At 42.0% G+C, this 20,517-nt stretch overlaps 1 long non-coding RNA gene across 2 annotated transcripts; it reads right to left on the bottom strand.

Moving 5' to 3' along the window:
- Positions 1 to 1,279: 1,279 nt before the first annotated feature.
- LOC144280965 (uncharacterized) lies at positions 1,280 to 19,027 on the bottom strand. Of its 2 annotated transcripts, none has more exons than XR_013349419.1 (5): positions 18,801 to 19,027; positions 13,515 to 13,581; positions 13,201 to 13,322; positions 12,724 to 12,912; positions 1,280 to 2,029 (listed from the first exon to the last, which is right to left on the bottom strand). It is a non-coding gene; the product is annotated as an uncharacterized LOC144280965 (long non-coding RNA). The 2 variants fall into 2 exon arrangements; XR_013349418.1 differs by lacking the exon at positions 1,280 to 2,029 and adding an exon at positions 3,992 to 10,842.
- Between the last annotated feature and the right edge of the window lie 1,490 nt (positions 19,028 to 20,517).

The following is a 20,517-nucleotide window of genomic DNA, read 5'->3' as shown; positions in this document are numbered from 1 at the left end:
ATTTCAGATTAAAAACTGTAGTCACATCCAGGGCTTAAAAAAATATTTGATAGTTAAATAGCTACTTATGTGGTTATTCCTCCCCTGCCCATTCCCGAAAGGGAACGTGAGGGCTGGATAATTATACATTGGCTTTTTGACCATCAACCCCCACCAGGATTTTTCTGTCCTATAGATGGAAGCATTCACTTCTTAGCTGTGGCCTGTCCTGTTTGTGGACTGCTTCAGTTAGAAAGCTCTAGAAGTGAGAAGTTCTGAGAAGTTACAAAGGAATCTGGAGTGAATGTTTTTGTCTTCTACTGAACTTAGAGCTACCCTTTGGAGAGACATAAACCAAGACTAATTTCCCCTTCACGTAACAGCCCTTCGTATACTTGAAGATGGCTATTGTGCTGCCACGGAGCCGTCCTTCCACCAACCAAGAAATGTCCCAGTTCCTCAAGCATTCTTCAAATAACTTGGTTTCTAGAGCTGTTTCTAGCTTATCTGTGCCTTCTAGACAATGTAATTTTTCAATATGCCTAAGTGCGTACCTGAAACTGAACACCATACCCCCAGAGATGACATGCTGTCCAGCCCAGAGGGATGGTTACTTCCCATCAGACTCACAGTGTTCCTTTTAATGCAAACGAAAGTTTTTCTACTGGTTTAAAAATCTGCATCCCACTGTTTTGCCCACACTAAGCTGGTTATCAACCAGTCTTCATCTCTCTTTTGTTATAAGACTTGATACAAAAAAAAAAAAAAAAAGACTTGATACCATTCTGAGTCTTTAATTGCCCTTAGGCAATTGGTTAAAAAAAAACAAAACTAAGAATCAGGGCCACCTGGATGACTTAGTGGTTGAACATCTGCCTTTGGCTCAGATCTTGATCCCCGGTCCTGGGATTGAGTCCTGCATCAGGCTCCCCGCAGGGAGCCTGCTTCTCCTTCTGCCTATGTCTCTGCCTCTCTCTGTGTCTCTCGTGAATAAATAAATAAAGTCTTTAAAAAACAAAAACAAAAAACCCCAAACAATTAATTTGTATTAATTCCTATTAAATGCATCTTGGGGCTTTAAGACAGTGTTCCAATCATGGAGGCCATGTTAAACTCTTGCTGACCCTGAGGGCCAGAGACTGGGTGCAGGAAAATAATATGGGGATATATATAATATATACTTATTATACATATACATGTATATGTATTTATATATATATATACACACACACATATATATATAAAGTATATTTTCTGTTTTAGTCAGATATAAACTCTTAAAACACATTAGCAGGTAAATAGATTCTTGATGCAAATGATTTAATCAGAATCTAAGAATATGCAGAAAAATAGGAAAGTCCAGACTGCCATCCCTTCTCAGATGTAACCATAGGAACCATGTACCTTCTGTCTATGTACGTGCATATGTTTGTACATATGTATGTATGATTAATACAAATGAGATTGTAGATTAGTGTTCTCGGACTTTTCCCCCCCACTTAATAGTTGTCTGGGTGACCACCAGAAATGGTACAGATCTACCTCATGCTTCTGAACTACTGTAAAGAATGACTATAAGAGAATTTATATATAACCAACCCTTATATGGTCATTCGTGTTGTGCCTCACTTGTTATAGACTCCACTGGAGACACTTATTTTTCTGCACAACTCTATATACACTTGCAAGTGTTTCTTCAGTAGAGATGTTTAAACCATGGGCATGTGCATTGTAAGGGGTCTTGTTACACCCCATTTGTTTTCCAGAAAGGTGCGCCAGTTTGCATCCTCAGGAACCTAGGGTTTTATACCGAGGAGTATGTGCCCAAATCTTCTTCCTTCTATAAAGAGCGATTGCTTTCATATAGCTTTTGCAAGTGTAGAAAGAGAACAAACAGAACAAAAATCTTACTTGTCTTTCAGAACTTTTCCTTATTTTAAAGAATATGTGTGCTTGTGTTTGGATGTCTCCTTTTCTTGACAGATGAGGGAAATCCCCAGATTATAGCCGGTGAAACGTCAAAGGGGGAACATTCCAGAGCTCCACGTCCCTGTGGAAGACACCACAGACGCCAGGGTGAGAGATGACCTCGGTGTGCCTGGATATCTCTTCTGAGATGACAATTCTTTACAGGCTCCTGGGCACAAGCCCAAATGCCTTCCAGGCTTGTCTAATCCTCCTGAGGAGATTAAAAACAGTAAAGCCAGCATACCGCCATCATTAGGAGTTTGGATCCAGCAGCCAGGAGGGGTGAGGGGGGTGGTTGTGCAGGCACTTTTGGGTGTGAGGCCCCACTTTCTTATTTATAAACAGTGACCTCGGCTAGGTTATTTAACTCTTCTGAGCCTGCATTTCCTCCTCTGTGCAAGAGAGGTAATATGATCATGATCTCAGAGGGCACTCCTAGAGATTAATTTAGATATGGTAAGGAAACCTGTTAGTGTGGTTGATGGCAAAGAGCCAGCTGTCAATACGTTAGCCCTTACTATTACTACTATTGTTGTTGTTTACTACCACTATGACTACTACTAAGCCTGCGCGTGTGTGTGTGTGTGTGTGTGTGTGTGTGTTTTGGTCAGATATAAATTCTTACTCCTTTCCAGTAAAGTCAGACATCTGCAAGGACTTGGAGCTCACAGGGGTAGGAACATGGGCTTCTTGGCTCCATGTGAAAGCCACACACCTTTACCCACGTGCAAGCTTCTGAAAGCCTAAGGTGACCCGAGTCACCCACTCCTCATGTTTCTGAGGCACCGGTACAGAGCCAGCCAGGGTCTGAATCTGGCTCTCCCACCCACGGTGGTGTGTCTCCAGTTGCTGCAAATGACTTCCCTAGGGCCAGGCTATGCTTGGGTTAAATGGGTAAAATGATTAGCACCTGGTTCACAGAGTTGCAGTAGGGACTGAGCTACCACATGTTGGGCTCTTAGAATGGGGCCTGACCCTCAGCCGGGGCTCAGACAGTGTCAGCTATTGTCATTATTCTGTGCAAATCCTTTTGCTGCTGCCCTTAGGAGGCTGACCACCCCTCCACTGGTGCTCTTGGCAGAAAGACTCAGCATGAGAGCCAATCTGCATTTTCCTCCTGCTGGCAGGTGGCAGCAGCTGTGAAGCACTCACCTCGTGTCCCCTCACCTCTGATGTGCTTCACCTCCAGACCCTAGTACAGAGGCAGGTCTTCGGGTGCAAGGATTTCCCATTCCTGAAGGAGTCCCGGCAAGGCTGAGCCAGGCTCAGTCCTCCGAGCTCGGCTGGGGGCCAGTCCCACTGTGGCTTTCCTGAGTGCTTTGGGCCTCTCGGGTAATGAGCCCTGAGATAACACTCAGGCCTCGGAGGAAAGTCCAGAAGGCATCACTCTCCATGGTGCAAGTGGGAGAGAGCTCAAGAGACCTCCCAGCGATGTGTACAAATGAGACGGTGCTCTCCAGCTCCCCCAAGGCTCCAGCCTCCTTTTCTTACCTTTGCAGGTGTGGCTGAAAGCACGGGGTGGCCCCAGACCCAAGGCACCAGCACCAGGCACATCTAACAACTACCCTGAAGAGGCTGAGGTCATCTCACCGGCCAGAACCACAAGGCAGGGCAGGGTGGGGTGGCCCTTGGCTACGCCTTCTTAAATGCCAGGGAGGAAATCATCCAGAATATTCCCCCATCCAAAATGGAAAGTTAAATTCAATAGTCTGTACTTTGGTGGTGACTAATCTCCATTTTTTCCTTTCCCCATTGCACTGAGTCAGTCCCCGGTGGCCCGTTCATTTTAAGGGTTTGGATGCAGAAGGAAGGAGGGGCCTGGCAGTTTCTGGGCCTTGAAAGCATGGCATCCTCCCTGGTTTGTTCAGGTGTGGGTGAGGCCACTTACCACCAGCTGTGCCCTCAGGCCCCTAGCTCTCTGTTCCCTATTTCAAGGACTTCTTTATATATATATATATCTTAGAATATAATTCTTTATTAGGAAAAAGAAGCAAATTTTAACAGTGAACAAGTTCATATTTTTCAAGTAATATGAAACCCACCTTCCATTTTCATATTTGTTCTTTTTTAAAATATATATATATATTTTAAATATATATAAAAATGGGCACCAGGGCTGCCCATTTATTTTTTAAATATATTTTATGTAGGGACACCTGGGTGGCTCAGTGGTTGAGCACCTGCCTTTGGCCCAGGACGTGATCCTGGAGTCCCAGGATCCAGTCCCACATCGGACTCCCTGAATGGAGCCTGCTTCTCTCTCTGCCTATGTCTCTGCCTCTCTCTCTCTCTCTCTCTCTCTGTCTCTCATGAATAAATAAAATCTTTTTTAAAATAAAAATAAATAAATATTTTATTTAAATTCAATTTGCCAACATATAGTGTAACACCCAGTGCTCATCCCATCAAGGACTTCCTGATGCAGTAAGAATGAGATGGAGACCTGAGCTCTCAGGTTCCAGCACCAGGCTCCATGGGGCAAAATAGAAATTTATTCCTGCCAGCAAGGACACCAGAGGAATCTGGACTACCGGGAGCCCCCATTTCTCTTTTTTTTTTTTTTTTTTTTTACTCCTGGGCTCTGAGCACCATACCTGAGACAGACCAGAGAAGTAAAAATCCAGTTGCACATAACATTGAATTCAACATGGAGTAAACATCCACTGTGAGTGCCCGGCTTGGAGGGACCATCCTGCTCTCTGATGTCAGGGCCTGTGCTTTAGGCCCCCTGTGCTCTTAGAGTGCCTAACACCAAAGGCAAGTTGGGACAGATGAAAAAAAGGAGCTAATATACTCCCCAGTGCCAGGAACTGTTTTCTGTGGTTACACCTACAATTTTATTTACCTCTCCTAATCATCCTGAAAGTATTGCTGGTTTTAGCCTACTTCCCATACAAGGTGATTAAGATTCAGAGACAGTGAACTACTTGCCCAGTGTTACACAGATTGTAAGAGAGGCGGCCAAGATTTGAACTCAGGTCTGCAGGCTGCAAAGCTCATCCATACCCCAACAGGAAAGATCCATTAATTGTTGCCTCTGGTCTGAAGCTTACAGAAGCCCCTCCCTCCCACTCTACACTGAGTATAGACCTCTCTGGCAGGATTATGGCTGCTAAGGCCCCGGGTGACCCCAAGTCTCTCCACCCATCCTGCCAGGAGAGATGACTCCCTCCAGAGGGCCAGGACTCCAGCAGTCAAAGCAGTCATGGATCCCGTGACAGATGCAATTCAACTCCTGTCCCCCGCTCGCAGCAGAACCTACCCCTGGTATCTTCCCTGCACAATTTAATCTCTATAATTTACAGTCTGGTCTTGGGAGAACTTAGAAATTTTTCCTTTAAAACAGTGGCTGGAAAATGCTGAGAGCTGGAAAGAAAATTCCACATGGGCTTCATGACTAGATCTGCTACACTCAAATCCATTATACTGAGATTACTATAAAATTCACACTATCCCAGATCTCCAGAAACGATGGTTTTATTTAGAAGTAAGTGAGCAAAGGGATGATTTCATAGACTACAATGCCAAATTATTAGCTCAGTGCTTCTCAAGTATTTTGTTTTCGGGACATCTTCATACTCTAAAAAATTACTGTAGAAATCAAAGAGCTATTGTCCAATCTAAGTTCTATCAATATTCACAATTTTAGAAATGAAAATGCAACAAAGTTTAAAATATTTATTCATTGGAAAAGAACAAACCTAATACATTTATGTTAACATAAATAATATGTTTTAGAGAAAATAAGTATATTTTCCCAAACCAAAAAATATTAACGAGAGTGGCATTGTTTTACATTTTTACAAATCTCCTTAATTTCTGACTTGACAGAGACAGATAAATACTCCTATCTGATTCTGCATTCAGTCTGTTGAGATCACAAATGTCATGCGACCCCTGAAAGGCCCCTGGTAATGGTGAGAGAGGGAGAGAGCGAAAGGCAAAGATTATCCTATCGACATAATTTTAAACTTGTGGATCCCCTGACAGGGTCTCGGGGACCACCCACACTCCCAAGGAGTCCCTGGACCACACTTTGAGAACTACTGTCTAAGCTTAAAAGTGTGATTTTTTTTTTCCTTTGGAGCGTCTCTCCATCCAAGCAATATCTAAGGGGCTAAAGTCTTGATATAGGAAGTTGGTGGGAGTGGGGATCAATTTTGGAGGCAGCCATGATTCAGCTATTGGTTTGAGGAGGAAAGCCTTAGAGACACATGTGGACACATTCAAATCATGTTGCGACCTTGCTGAGCTATGCCGGAGGTACCATCCCCAGGCGTCTGGCTGGGACAATGAACCTTGACTCCCAAGTAAGGCAGGCTGGTGCCCCATCTCTGCTGCCAGAGCCCAGGGGATGTCTGAATCAGGTGGCTGGGAGATCATGGTGGAAGAAGTAGGGGGGTGGGGGGCGGGATTAGGGGATCCTGCTCAGTTGTGAGGCCAGGAGGGCATCTGAGGCACAGCCTGAAATGCAGCAGCTGTTTGGATGGCAGCTCAGCCAATCTTAACAATGACAACAATGATAATATACTACCAATAATGTCGAATTACTATTTATTGAGCACTTGGAGCGAGGCAGTGTGCCAAGCATTTAACAGAAATCATTTCATTAAACCCTCACAACCAACCATTTGAGGTAACCATTAACCATAATCCCTTTTCTACACAAACAAAGCAAGGTGAGAGCAGTTAGAGTTGTCAACCAAGGTCACAAAACTCCTGAGGTAGCTGAGCTACAATTTGAATTCAGGTCTACCAGCCCAGACTCTCTGCTGCCTCCCAGCCACACAAAGTGGGCAAACTCCTGAAGGAGAGAAATCAAAGTTTGAGGGCAGGAGGCATGAATGTTACTGCTTCCCATTGGATGAAGCAGGGGAGCAGAGTGCACACCCTTTCCAGCTCCAGCCACCTTCTCAGAGGCTTCCAGGCTGCAATCATACTGGGGTCATTGAAGACAGGACAGTGAGGAGCCAAGGTGACAGCTCTGAGTGTATGAGCACACTCACAGTGATAGAGAGATAAGGAAGAGCTGTGCTTTCAGAGCCCCCCAATGACCCTCCCCACCCAACTCGGCCCCCACAAGCCATCTTGCCATTGTTTGCCACCAGCGGGGCAACTGTGGGAATTGGCATACCCACCCGAGCCCACCTCCTTGAAGGTCTGTGAGAACTACACCCCTTCAACGCCTTGCCTTGGGGTCCTTCAGAGCCCTGCTCCCCCACGGACCATCTGGCACAAGGCCCCCTCCACATCCCGCCCCTTCTGAGCTCAGGCTCCCAGAGGTGCGAACTTCTCATAAACAAGCTCTATCTGCCATTCCCTGAAAAAATAAACAGGGAGATCGTGTGAGAATTCTCTTCCAAGGCATCCTCCCTTCTCCCTAACCAGAGGCTCCGAGGAGTTCAGCTTTGCACGAACTTTTAATTTGCGTGCAGACAAGCACAAAAGGCCCAACCGGATATACCTGTTATTTCCCAATGACCTGAGAGTCCGAAGTTTATGTTAAGCCTTGGGTTATGGCTCAGCTTGCACGCAAGGCTCCAGGACTCCTGCAGGCAATTGAGAGATGGTGGTGGAGAGGACAGAGGAACAACTCTGAAGTGACAGCACATAATTTAATTCCCCCTAAGCTTTCCAAGCATGCAGACTGTTCCTTTTTTGTCAGCATATAACCTAAGTGATTTGCTCTACTCAGGCAAGAAATGTCTAATTTAAACCATATTGCAGCTAAGCCCTTTGGTGAAGAAAGAGAGCTCCCTGCATCTTGGCGTGTGTGTGGTTAGGCTGCATGGCAGCTGAGGCAAAGCAGACTCCTCACAGCCCCTGGATTTCTTACCCAGGTCGTGATCGGAGAAACATGCATTCTTGGGCTCTAATCACCATACTCACTCTTCTTTCTCGTGCTTCATCCCTCGTGAATGGGTTTAATTTTAGTAAGAATGCTTATAGGAGGGCGCTGGCTCATTGTCCCCTGTGTCTGGGGTTTGAGTCCCACGTGAGCCACCGGTGGCTGCAGGACTCCAGCAAACCGCTTAAACTCCAATCACCCATTTTTTCCTTCTCTGAAAAATAGCCGGGAGCGGTGCCGATGGACACGTTTTTAGTGACAAGTAATCTGGTTTACTGGTTTAGGAAGGGGGAGGTCTGTACCTCAACCTGGCTTTGCCCCTCACTGGCCAGGGTCTGGAGACAAAATTTCTCTGGACATCAGTTTCCTTGTGTGTAAAATAAGCGAGTTGGATGAGGTGGTGTTTAAAGTTCTTTCAGCTCTAAAAGATGATGTCTGCCCTAAATCACGACAAAATATTAATAGTAGCTATTATTACTATAACTATCATTATTATTATTATCTGTGAGTCTCTTCTATAATTCCAAAGAATTCACTAGCCAGGCAAATCCTCTTTTAAAGTTTTCAAAAAATACTTTTATATGCCTTGCTCCCAGGAAACCAGAAGGATACTAGCCCAACCCCTCCAATGGCAAGATTTGATGTGAAAGTTCTATCACGACTCATTCCCATCACGTTGTTGAATTTCCCCTGTAACCTCGCCAGACAGCGAAGAATGGTCTCTAAATGCAGCCTACATGTCAAGGCTGTTCCCTCAGCTAAAAGTGCCCCCTCCCTTTCTCTGCTGTGAAAAGCCTCCTTCCCTTTTTTGCTCCCCTCCCCGTTGTGGAACCAATTGTCTTCTCCTCTGAATCCCCTGAGCATTTGCACTATTATTCCATTGACTTCATTCTATTATGTTATTTTTGGCTTCATGTCCAATACATCTCTGCTTAACCAGACCCTTAGGACCTGCGGAGTGGGGACTTGGTTGTCTGTACAGCATAGCCTCGCTGCTCTCCTTCCCCCTCCTTCCCCCAGCACCTGGTATACATTCAGTGTTCGTAGAAGAATTAAACTGTTGAGCCCTGTGGATTTTATCACAGTAGGATAAGAATGCTCAGAGGGTTAGAAGTTCACAGCCTGGGCTGAGCAGCACTGATCCCCATCCCCCCAAGGATCACTGATGAAGCCGGTGAACCGGAAGATGCTTTGGGCTTGGGGGGCTGGTTGGGATCCCAGGAGCAAATGTTTGGGGTGCAGGAGAAAGCTGGCTTCTTAGTGGGGGGCAAAGGTTGGTCTAGCCTCACTTGATAAGAGGGGCTTCATATTACCCTCTCTAGCCACATTTATTTAGAACCAACTGGTCGGTCCTCCTGTCAGAATGTTTTGTAAGAATGTCTTTCTCCAAGGTGGACCCCTGCATGCATCAACACCTTCCTTGCCTTTGGTGTAATGTCATGTTTGTAGGCATCAAGCCCTGCATGGGCTTCTCTTTTTCTTGTGAATATAAATTCTAATTTAGAACAAATTCCTTAATTTTTACTAGATAGAGGTTTTGCAGAAAATCTGATTCTCATTTCAAAATGAGTGAGGATTTAAAACAAAAATTTTAAATGAACAAGGATTTGAAGTTAGCCTAATTGAGAAAGGTTTGGATGAAGTGCTTTAAACACAGTGGTAGAGAGATAAGGAAGAGCTGTGCTATTGGAAAAGTGATTTTATTTTCAGCAAAGCTTTTTCACAATGAAAATGAACAAACAAAAATTGTAATAAAGAGTGGCAACCACCCCTGAAAAGGCTCTGAAGTCTACCCTTGATTGTTGCTCTTTCATGGGAGAATGAATCATGGGTGCTGCAAACTTTGAACAATTTCTTCAGAAAAGGATCAGTTTAATTGAAAAGCTGAAAATAGTGGTAAAAATATTGTAAGTATTGAAAGAATGAAGAGCTAATATAACTGTGTCCTTGGAGGCGTCCTTTTCTTAAAATATGTCAGTTATCTCACCAAAGATGTCTGCAGAAGAATCTGTGTGGTTGTTACATGTAGGTCACTAATGGTGAGGAAAGGGGGGATTTCATTTCACCCAGGCTCACGAAAAGCCAGAGGAGGAACAGACGTCGTTTCTGGTGCCTGGGAGAGCGCTGTGTTGGGAATTCAATGGATGGCAGGTTAGTGTCCTTTTGCTTTAATAATTGGGATAAACCTAAGAGGTGCAGCTTTACAAAACATTCTCAGAAAGGAGAGAGCCAGGAAAGGCTGAGACAATTTACATACATGCTTGGGAACAATGCAGATAAAACCTGTTTGCCACCGCAAGTGCAGATTGCGGGGGGCAACATTCCAGGATTGGAGGGGAAGTGAATGAAATCTCAGGTCCCAGAGGGGAGAAGCAATGCAGTGCTGACCTTTCCCCTCCTGGCTGGCCTGGAATGCTGGCTAAGAAGAAAAGGAAGGGTCGGGGGTTTTATTTTTTAAGATGTCTCAGCAATGATGGTGAACAGGGCCCAACTGGTTTTCAACGGTAAGGAGGGGACTGAGGAAGGTAGCAGTGGCCTGTGGTGGACAGGAGCATAGGAGCGGGAGCTGGAGGGGGAAACAGGGCTGAACCAAGGCCAGCATCTGGCAGCCTGGGTGCAGGACTGCCAGCGGCGAGGTCCACAGACGGAGCAGAGAAATGGAAGCACAGCAGGAACAGCTTTGGGAGAAAAGCAGCATGGTGGGCGGGGGGTTCTCCTTTTCTGCATCTGAGGGGGATACTTCACGCTGAGAAGAGCCATGCATGAGGGACAGGGAAGCCCCCAGCAATGCCAGGAAGGCGTGTGGCATCTGCTCCGATCTCCAGCAACAATCCTGCAAAGATTGTGATACCACGAGCACCTCTGCTCTAAAGGTGCCATTAGAGAAATGTCTGTTTTATCAACACTCTGTGAAATTGGAATTAGAATTCTGTGAGCCAACTGTAGTAATCCGAGGGTATCTGTGACCCCAAGAGAAGCAGGCCTTTCTCTGAGGCCTTGGGGCCCTGGAGGCAATTCTTTGGGTTTCAAACCTCTTCTTGGAGATTCTGAGAAAAGTGAAATGGGAGAGGATGTTTACCTTAATATCAGAGTGCAAGAATTCCTGTCCCCTCAAAGGTCCTTCCCCCCTCCCCCCAAAGGTCCTTATAGCTAGATTAGGAATCAAGTCACCAGGGTGGTTGAGTGTCTGCCTTTGGCTCAGGTCGTGATCCCAGGATCCTGGGATCGAGTCATCTCTCATGAAAACATAAATAAACATAGATAAAATCTTAAAAAAAAAAAAAAAAGGAATCAAGTCAACATGAAACAGATTAACAGGAGAAAATCACATTCCATAGTGTAGGAATCGGGAATTCACAGAGATGTGGAAATTCCAAAGACAGGCAAAATGAGGTATATCCGTCATCCTGAACTCAGGAGAAGAGGTAGGCGTCTGGGATTTGGAAGGGAAGAAATGCAGTTCACGGGGCAGTAGGAAAGAGAGCAGATGTTTGGTAATTAGATGTTTGCCCTGCTGTACAGATGGGTCACTCAGATAAAACTTTATCTCTGGTAATAACCATTCTAGGAAAGATTTCCCATTTAGATTCGTCTGTATAGTTAAGGGAGGGGCAAAGAGTTTCTCTGGACCCACAGGGTCTCAACTGCCTTCAGCTCAAAATAACCTTCATGCCAAAGTGGCCCGTGTTGGGGCTGCCTGTCTGTGGCCCATACAGTTCTATCCCCTGAAACTTCCTGAAGTTTCACACATGGAAAGCTGAACTGGTGGATTGTCTCGTCTCATTGAATCACTCGACTCGGTCTTGACATTAGGTCAGTTTAGTTAAACTCATTTCAGGAGGTCCCGATGCAGGTGCGTTCTCTAAGTTAGACCTTATATAGTGAGCAATGAGGTGTTAAATAAGAGGCATTTCTATGGGAATGGAGGAAAAGCAGTGGTTAATGATTAGATCAAATTATAAACCAGTCTCTGAGTTCTGGGGGTAGCCAGTTGAGAAGACTTCTAGATGTCAGGCTCGAAGTAGAGTGAGGGCAGGCCATGGCAGTCTGACACATTTTCCTGGCTTGGAGCTCAGATGTCTCTGGGGATCCTCTGAGGCCCGTACAGCAGCAGGCACAGAGACTACGTGGGCCACTGTGGCGATTTCTTGGAAGTTTACATCAGATCATTTATATTAAGTTTGCAAGCCTTTGCAAAAAAAAGGTAGTTTTCGTTTTCAAATGATTCCAAGTCAGAAAGATGGAAGACCATTCAAAAATGTTAGTTTGGGGGATCCCTGGGTGGCATAGCGGTTTGGCGCCTGCCTTTGGCCCAGGGCACGATCCTGGAGACCAGGGATCGAATCCCACGTCAGGCTCCCTGCAAGGAGCCTGCTTCTCCCTCTGCCTGTGTCTCTGCCTCTCTCTCTCTCTCTGTGTGACTATCATAAATCAATTTAAAAAAAATGTTTGGAGAGTTGTAGCCAGGCATGGGAGGATGCTAGAAGAAATCAGGGTCTCGTCCAGTGTATAATGAATAGCGTCAAAATCTAATATTTACCAAAGTGTGTGGAAACCTATTGTCTCTATAATCACCCTCATTTTTACCAAAGAGAGCCAACTCAACACTAACTTGTTTGCGAAATAAGTCTCACTTCAAAAACAAAAACAAACAAACAAAAAAACCTCCACAAGTTGGCCTGATTATTTACATATGTGCAGCAATAGTGGTTGACCATACAGGTTTCTTAAAACTCTGCTTTGCTGGAACTTTTCATAAGGAATCTCTAGAATGAACTCTTAATAACCTCTTGAGGCCAGAACCCAAGCCAAATACTTGCCATCTGACTTCTTCTGCAATACTTATAGATTTGGGTGAATTCCTGTCTTCTCGAGGTTCCCAAAATACCCTAAACTCCTGTACCTGCTAAGAAGTGATCTTTACCCACCTGGTTAAGACTCCTGGGAACTCTGTAATTAAGGCACCATGCTGATATTTTGAAGAGGCCTTCTTGGCTCCATAAAGTCAACCCTAGTTCCTTAAAGCTGTCTGTTTATAGCTGAGACTATGCATGTCTCTCTCAAATATGCCATTCCACTCAAGCCTTGGTGATATAACCAAGATTTCCAATTGTGTCCTGTCACAACGAGAACAGATTCTTATTGAAATGAAGCAAATAAATATATTGCAATAAAAATATAAGAATATTCACTGAGGGACATCTGGGTGGCTTAGTGGTTGAGTGTCTACCTTTGGCTCAGGGCATGATCCCGGAGTCCTGGGATTGAGTCCCGTGTCAGGCTCCCTGCATGGAGCCTGCTTCTCCCTCTGCCTGTGTCTCTGCCTCTCTCTCTGTGTCTCAAATAAATAAATAAATAAATAAATAAATAAATAAATAAATAAAATCTTAAAAAAGAATACTCACTGAGAGTTTCTGAATTCTGGCGAATTCAGGTAGGGAGAAAAGAGAAGCATTTCAATTTATTCACAGAGGTATATTTTATCAAATTGCTACAGGTTAGCCCAAGAGAAAAAATTTTCTTCAATCTGGAAGAAACAGTATTTTTAAGAAGTCAGCAATGTTTCAAATAAAAAAAGATAAAAATTATAATTATTCTCCTTAGTTTATTCAGTTCCCATGTTATTATTAATTCTTGCTCTCCTTGAGTCTGTTTTTTTTTTTTTTTTTTCACTAGTTCTGGAATTTTTTTCTTATATTTTTGTTTTTTCTTTTCTTACCTGGTTTCAGTTTTATGGTCTTGAGTTTGTCTGAAACCTGTACTCAGAGTTCTTTCCATGACTCTCCCTAAGGATAAAGCACATTTGCGGGAAGCTTTTATAAAAGCATCTGTGTAAAAGTATAACGTCAGGAAACAATAAAAATGGCCACAGTTAAAAATCTGATCATACTTCATTACAATGCTATAGACAAGGATATCTGGTTAGTGTTGTGACCCACAACAGGTGGAGATAATAACATATCAAGACATCAGATTTCTAGGCATTTCATATTTTTTTTAGAACACTGATTTAAACACACACACACACACACACACACTGATTTGAGTATCTACATAAATGTCATCTAAAAGGCTTTATTACTGCTTATCAGACAATGTTTCCCATGTGATTTAACACACCAAATAGGCCTAATTACTTGAATATCTCACAAACTGACTTTTGAAATGTTCCAGGGGCTCTCTGGAAACGTTCAGTTAGATTGTGGTCAAAAATAGCATTTTAGATTTGATTTTGGGAAGTATGTAAAAAAAAAATCACAATTCACTATGAAACAATATCTAATGATCCATGTCACCAAAATGACAATAAAAGATTTCAAAGGCAAATACAGGTTACATAGCTGTGAGCAAAATTTAACTCCTTTAGTAAACAGACTCAGCTTTCTTAAGTAATAAAAGACCTGGCAAATTTAGGAAATTATTTTGGCAAAACAGAATCATTGTTTTTTAGACAGATAACTTAAAAGGTAAAGAAAAACCTTTGTTTACAGTTTCTCCTTAAAAGCAAACCTGTAGTTTAAGGAAGTTTTGTCCTTTTCACAAAGAGAAAACAAAATTTTAATTTTGTATCAGTGTATTTTTGATATTAAACTTAATATACTTACTTCAATTTATCTTAATCTCAGCCAGTACTAACCACGCACAAAATTCCTTTCCAAAGAGTCTCTCTATAAACCTTCTGCAACTTTCATTTTTGTATTCAGATTTTACCCTAAGTTTTCCTTCTTTAAATAACCAGTCTCACTTTAGGACAAAATTATTTTCTTTTCCTTCAACAGAGACTTTTTTTTCTTCGTAATTTTCCTTACAAAAAACACATCTTACTTTCCTTGCATAGAGTTCTTCCATATCTCTAGTAGTCTTAATTACATTTATTAGAATTCCTCTTGCTTAGAAACTTTAACTTTTAGTAAAAACTAAGTAGTAAGAAATTGTGAATTGTCTGCTTTCCCACAATTCTTCAGAGGGGCAAATTTATGACTATATTTCATAATTTCTAAGAACGTGTTTTTTCATAGTATAATATGTCAATAAAGCATAAAACATGTTTATGAATAGACCCAAATTTATCTTGAGTTTCTCTGTAATAAGTTATAGATAAGTTATATTCAGTATTTAATGTTCATTATTTTATCTTACTGGGAAATGATCTGATAATCAATGAATTTAACTTTAGTCATCATTTAACTCAGCAACACTTTAAAGTTTTAGTGTACCAAAGATTTCAGAAGCTATTTTAAGGTTTGCCAAAATTTTTTTTTATCTTACTGACATCTACTTAATTCACTTACTCCTAACAATCATGCTTAGGCTATCCACAAAGCTTCATGAGGCCTTAGACAAAGTCATCCATTATGCCAAGGTTTTTGTTTTTTTCCTTGACAAATTTGGCAAGAGAGTCAACATGAACCTATCTGACTTTTAATAAACACAAGCAGAATAAAAGTTTTAGGTTTAATGCTGGTAACTCTAAAGATATGTCTGTTTCAATTAAGCCAGCAACTTTAAATTAGCTTTTGTTTCAGACATTTCCCCACATCACATGAACTTGAAAAACATTTAGGTTAGCTTCTAGTTTTCCGAGTTTTAGAATGCCTGATCCTTATAAGTGCTTGCCTTCAAACCGACTAAAAGAGACCTTTCACAAATTAATTTTAGCAATACCATCCAGAGACAAAGAAAGTATTTCATATACACACACACAAATACAAAGACAAGATGCAAACAAAATCTTTTACAACTTTTGCTTTATCACTAATATTTGTGGAGAGAACATTATATATAATTTCCAGATATTTCCCTACCCCACCCCTCACTCCATGAAAAACTTCTCCCTGAAGTTTCTATTTCAAAGGATGCCTCTTAGATTCTGGAGAAGGAAGGATAGGGGCGAGGTAGTTTACATCACAAAAACACAGAGAAAGTACCCAAGTTTTTGATTTTTTCTAAAGTGGATATTTGGAACATACCTGCCTCAGATGTGCTAGAATTTGGACCTGAGAGTCTTTTTAGCAGTTTGGATTTTAAAAAGGCCTCTTCTGGAATCCCTGGGTGGCTCAGCAGTTTGGCCCCTGCCTTCAGCTCAGGGTGTGATCCGGGAGTCCCCGGATGAGTCCTGCATTGGGCTTTCTGCATGGAGCCTGCTTCTCCCTCTGCCTGTGTCTCTGCCTCTCTGTGTGTCTCTCATGAATAAATAAATAAAATCTTTTTAAAAAATAAAATTAAAATTAAATAAAAAAATTAAAAGGCCTCTTCCTTGTCCCCACCCCCATCCCCACCAACCCTTTTTTTCCTTCAATCTCAGGAGACTGTGGGCTGTGTTTATATTTCAAAAACATGATAAGATTTATAATTTCAAGGGACAGAGAAAGAAAGTAAAAAGATTCTTTTTCCCCTAGAGCTTCAGAATAATTGCAATTTAAAATTTAACTTTATTTTTTTAAGTGCAGGACAATTTTGTTTCAATATTCTGATCTAATAAAAATATCCGGGGATCCCTGGGTGGCGCAGCGGTTTGGCGCCTGCCTTTGGCCCAGGGCGCGATCCTGGAGACCCGGGATCGAATCCCACATCAGGCTCCCGGTGCATGGAGCCTGCTTCTCCCTCTGCCTATGTCTCTGCCTCTCTCTCTCTCTCTCTCTGTGACTATCATAAATAAATAAATAAATAAAAATTAAAAAAAAAAAGTTTAATAAAAATATCCACAAACATTTTGAGAAGAATAGATGAGTTTTGGAAATTGGTAAAGTTAGGTGGGCTTTGACCTGTTTCTAAATTGCATTTATGGTTTTGTAGAGATTTGTACAATAAGGTTTTGTAGAGATTTGTACAATAAAGACAGTTGTCCATAATTCCTCAAAGACTTAAATTACAGTCTGAATATCAAAGGACTGGCCCACCTTTTAAACTAAATTTCCTTCTTTTTATCAGGGAGATTTTTTAATAAAATGGGAACTAAAAGGTTTATGCTTATATGCTTATGCTTATAAAGCATTTTAACAAAAGCCTTTTTCCTGAGTATGCAATTAACCCTGACTTCTGTTAGCCCCTGTGTATTGGCCTTTTGCAGATCATTTGTAGGAGGGCCGATGAGAAATTTAGGTTCTCTGTTTCTTCTGTGAAGGGAAGGTTGTGTAAATATAGTCAAACATTCCTTGTAGTTTCTCTCTAAATTGGATAGCAATTTGACCTCTGAAAGTAGAGGTCAGAGGGCTTTACGGGAGATATGAGTGTCCAGGAGACATGAATCCTTCTGTGGGAGGCAGTCTAGGACACACCAGGAAAGGACAGTGTGCAGGAATGCCTGAAGCCTGCAGAGCCTAATTAGAGTCCTGAGAGGTAGGAACAAAGGAAGTCTTATTGCCAGTCTCAAGGGCTTTTTTGTTAAATTCCTTTTCTGGCTTTCAGTGTTTTACAGGAGCATTGACAGGAGCAACCAATATACTTAGAATCTAGAGATTAGGCCAGAGTGCTCTCTGTAAATCTTTTGGGAAAAGGGAAGTTAAAACAGGCTAAATGAGCCTGGATTTTAAGAAAGGGAGTTTACATTGGGATAGGAACATTTATTTTTAAGTCCTAAGTCTAATTTTGAAAAATATTTTGTCAAAGGAGTCCCTAAGACTAGTCATTATACTAATAAAACAATTGGTTTTATATTCATTATATTTTATATTCATTATATATCCAATATATTTTATATTCATTTATTTTATATATATATATTTAATTTCTATATAAATTAGCCAATTTAAAGGATCCATTGTGTGACCATTAAATGATGAGTAGGGAGACAGAACATAAAGACTCCTAACTCTGGGAAACGAACTAGGGATGGTGGAAGGGGAGGAGGGCGGGGGGTGGGGGTGAATGGGTGACGGGCACTGAGGGGGGGCACTAGATGGGATGAGCACTGGGTGTTATTCTGTATGTTGGCAAATTGAACACCAATAAAAAATAAATTTATTATAAAAAAATAAATAAATGATGAGTAGGATCTATTAATAGCAACTCTAACCAACAAGCCTTCTAATGGCTCAACCAAAGATATAAGACATGTCCAGAGAGGGCATACAGGATGCAACCCCCATGATCCAAAAGTTTACTCCTGAAAGTAGTCTAAGAAAGCAAAAGCTTTCACCACAGAGGTGGTAAGGAAGGTGTGGCAAAAACAGTGTCACCAGTCTTCCCCCAAATGGTGAGCTGCCTCCAGCCACGGACGTGCTGATCAATGATACTGAGCAGGTGCTACTAGAATGGGAAGGTGAAGATGATGAAGGTTCCTATAGGCCGAGACTTCTCATGACAAACTCCCCTGAGAGCTGGCACGGCTGGACAGAGAGAGACTTAGATCCCCAGTCTATTTGTCCACCAATGTGTACCCCCGTTAGTGCATTCTCTGGATGGTGGAGACCAAAGAGAATATTCTCACTGGTCACAAAGCCAAGCTCTTAGGCCATAAGACAAGATGAAAGGAAAAATGCTATCCAGTCTACATTAATTAACAGCTTTATCTAAGCCTTGCATCTCTTGGAGCCAAACTAACACCTAGGAGGGATGTGCCACAGGATTAGGGGCTTTGTGGTGTTTTACAGTGTACGTCATTGCGTGGCAGTTTTCTTATTGGGAGACCTAGTGTCAATCTAACTTATTCCATAACCAACTCATCCTAACACAGGAGTTTTCCTGAGGTAGCAAGTGCTCTGACAGTGTTTAACTGCTTGACCCATGCCCACCATTTTGTGGCTTTGGCTAAGATGTCCCTTAGCAGCGGCTTTTCCTTCCCAAGCCCAGACCCACAGCAAAATTCATATAGCAAATAATGTAAAAGACACAGGCAAAGGAAAATAAATACAATCTCTGGGAGGAAATGGATCAGCAACCACAGAGTATTCTATCGGATTTAACCAAAGAGTCACTTAGCCCAAGGAACTAGTTTCACAAACATTTTCTCCTGCTAATCTAAATTAGGAAGAGAGGAAAAAGACTCTCATCTCATCATTCTCACTTCATCAGACTCTGCAGATAGAGGGTCCGGGAGGTTGACATGGTAAAAGATTTTGCCTTCTGCCAGCTGGGTATCCGATGTCCCAGGTCTCTCAGCTGCAGCCAGTGTCAGGGAGAGTGGTGTCCTGATATTTTATAACATTCACAAACATTTTGAGAAGAATGGGTGAGTTTTGGAGATTGGTAAATATAGGTGGGCTTTGACTTGATTCTAAACTGTTAAAGCATCCTATAAAAAAGAATCCTAAAGCCAACTATGCCAACTGTCAAGGAGCAAGAAATCATGTCCCCTCGAAGGTCCATTTAGCTGGACTAAGGATCAAATTGACACAAAGCAGATTAACAGGAGAAAATCACATTTCATAGTGCGCTAACTGGAAATCCACATAGACATGGAAATTCCAAAGACAGGCAAAATGAGGTATATACGTCATCCTGAACTGAGAAGAGAGTAGGGGTCTGGGACTTCAAAGAGAACAAATACAATTCACAGGGCAGTAAGAAAGAGAGCAGATGCTTGGTAATTAGATGTTTGCCCTGATGTACAGATGGGTCACTCAGATAAAATTTATCTCTGGTAATAATATTCTTCTGGGAAAGATTTCCAATTTAGATTCTTCTGTGTAGTTAAGGGAGGGGCAAAGAGTTTCTCTGGAGCACATGGGGTCTCGACTGCCTTCAGCTCAAAATAATCTTCATGCCAAAGTGGCCCATCTCGAGTTGGCCTATCCTCGGCCTCTAGAGTCATAATAGCACCAACAACTGACTCCGTGCCCAATGGGCTTAAATCTGCTGGAATAATTAGCCAAGAAAATTCATAAGTCAAGATGTTCACACAGTGGGCCCCACAAAGTCTGAAAGGGAGGGAAATATAAAGCCAGAAAGCCAGCAGACTAAGTAGGTATACATGCAGAGATGTTCATCACTGTGACTATTTGGGGAATAAAATAATTTTTATATATATATATAGGTTTCTCTTGTGTTTAGTCCAAACATTTATTAAGATATCTAAAAACAACTCCAGACCAACTCCCACCCTATCTAATTTTTGCCCTAAAGGCAGCATTATAGGGATATCCAAATGTTCTAAGAGGAAGATCTTAAATACACAAGGATTTCCTAATTTATCACCACATGCACAATGTAAATAATCACAGTGCTGAGTTGGGTAATGTCTTTTTAACTCTGAATTATAAGTTAATTCAGGATGAGGGTCTTAGATTTCAGACATTAGTTGCAGCAAATTGTAGAAGAAAAGCAGGATACTATGATTCATGACCTGGAAGGAGCAATTAGAAGCAACAGCTTCTAATTTCCACTCATCCTTGGTGTCGTGTGATATGTTTCAGAAACTCACTTAAAATTGAGAAAATAAGCAATTCCTAATTGTACTTAAGTAAGGAAATAGTTCATTTATGACTCTAAGCAGATTAGAAAATCTTTAGTGTGTTTGTTTAGAAACTCTGCCAAAATTTTCTCCAGAGGCATAAACCTATTTTCCCTTATCCTTAAAAAAAAAAAACCCAAAACTTTTAATAAAGCCACATGTATATATATTTAAAGATTTATTTATTTATTCTAAAGAGAGAGTGTGTGTGGATGTGTGTATGCACGGGGGAGGGCAGAGGGGCAGAGAGAGAGGGAGAGCGAGAATCTTAAGTAGACTTCATAGCCAGTGCAGAGCTTGATGTGGGACTCCATCTCATCACTCTGAGATC

The sequence above is a fragment of the Canis aureus genome, chromosome 12 (assembly GCF_053574225.1).
Source record: "Canis aureus isolate CA01 chromosome 12, VMU_Caureus_v.1.0, whole genome shotgun sequence".
NCBI lineage: Eukaryota > Metazoa > Chordata > Mammalia > Carnivora > Canidae > Canis > Canis aureus.
The sequence above is the reverse complement of the archived record's forward strand: the minus strand, read 5'-3'. Positions and strand labels throughout refer to the sequence as shown.